We start from the raw sequence: 1,647 nt of genomic DNA on the forward strand, positions 1-1,647 counted from the left end.
TGCAGGTGTCGGACTAGCTGGGAGTAATTGCAAGGGTCGGACTAATTGCTACTCGCCGGAGGTCATTGCAGGGGTCGGGCTAACTGCTAGTCGCTGCATATAATCATAATACTGGGTACGAGTCGAAACCACTGGAATAATCATAGAGCCACTGGAAGAAATCACATCACTGGCTATAAAAAAAGTAATTGGGTTCGGCGCCGATTCCTACGATTCCTAGCCTTTAATATTCGGGAATCTACGGTTACCGAAAAAAACAGGAATCGCCCACCTCTACCAGTGGGGCAGGCCCCCCTGGAACCCCCCGATTGGTCCGAGTCCAACAAAGCATGTCTATCTTGGTTAAAAACAATCAAATATTTCACAAAAACTATTAATTTGTGACGGAAATGAAGTTGATATTCGTGTTCAGCGCATCAATATTTTGTAGAAAATAGACAACTGGTAGATGAGTGTGAGACGGGAGGGAAAGTTAAAAAATACCATTGTGTCACTATAACTTAACGAAATTTGTAATATAAATGCAAAACAGTCAAAAGAAACCCAATTCAATAAACGTAAGTCAAGTGAATCGAAATATTCAAAACAATTCCAAGTTGTAGATCTTCAATAAATTGTATTATCAAGAGCTGAGGCGATACCACACCAAAAAATGTTAAAGGCAGGTAGGCCTATTTTGAGTCTTGATGCAATTAATCTGAAGACGGATGAAGCACAAAAATGAATACCTCTTGACCTTTATTCAATAAGACAAGATAAGAATCACGCCACAGCCACACAAATACAAAAAGGAAGAATATAGAAATAAAATAGAATCTAGACTCTATATCTAGATTCTAGATTCTAGAGTCTAGAATCTAGATCTAGATCTAGAATCTAGATCTAGAATATAGATTCCAGGCCAACCTCGTAGCCTCAAGATTAAGAAAAGAAAGGCGGCTACACTACACTACACTGACATTGGACATACCGTTGCCGTAGTCTACGAGTAGGCCCTACTATATAGATCTAGAATCTAGTCCTAGAAGGGGAAGGCCTTACACTGTTTTTGCGGTGAAAAAGTATGAACAATCATCTCGCAAATGGACAACATAGCCTACGCCAAATCACCAAAGATTACATCCCAAGAGTGAAAAGCAACATCAAAGTTCATCAAAGTTGGTGTAAGCATTCGAGCATTTCCCCGTCACATGATCTGGATCATGTGACATGCAGGGTAGATCATTCTGATTCTGATTCTGACACAAGGCCTCGGCTTGGCCAAGCCCAATGATAATTGATATGAAACAGCACGGGCTTTACCGCTGAGTAAGTAGGCCTAGCAGGGAAACAATCGTGATAATTTTTAAACGTATTGCTACGATTAACTCCCTTCCCTTCAGTGATTCTTGGGCAAGAAAGCAAGGAGCTTAATTAAACCTCCTTGCAAGAAAGGCATCTTTAGGCCTAGATCTCTAGATCTATTGTTTTTTTACAGCAGAAATTAATTTGGGACTTTTGGCTAATCTTCAGAAGGACCCATCCAAAAGAAACATCAAGTCAGCCAGCTTGACTAACGAGACTGAGGGGTAGCCTAAATTAATATATAGAACCTACATGATTGTACGTGTAGATCTATGTATATAGGTCTAGGCCTGAAAAAGTCTA

General features: G+C 40.1%; 1 protein-coding gene across 3 annotated transcripts in view; it reads right to left on the minus strand.

The window, feature by feature from the left end:
• Nucleotides 1-1,234, minus strand: part of LOC101856249 (transmembrane protein 104) — a 44,428-nt gene extending 43,194 nt beyond the window's left edge. The window contains exon 1 of one of the 3 annotated variants that reach the window (XM_005093783.3): nt 1,111-1,234. The gene's annotated coding sequence lies outside the window, so the exon portion shown is untranslated. Of the gene's footprint in view, nt 1-970 lie in introns of all 3 variants that reach the window. The other 2 variants (XM_005093782.3, XM_005093781.3) reach the window with 2 other exon arrangements.
• Between the last annotated feature and the right edge of the window lie 413 nt (nt 1,235-1,647).

This window comes from Aplysia californica, unplaced genomic scaffold (genome assembly GCF_000002075.1).
Source record: "Aplysia californica isolate F4 #8 unplaced genomic scaffold, AplCal3.0 scaffold00069, whole genome shotgun sequence".
NCBI lineage: Eukaryota > Metazoa > Mollusca > Gastropoda > Aplysiida > Aplysiidae > Aplysia > Aplysia californica.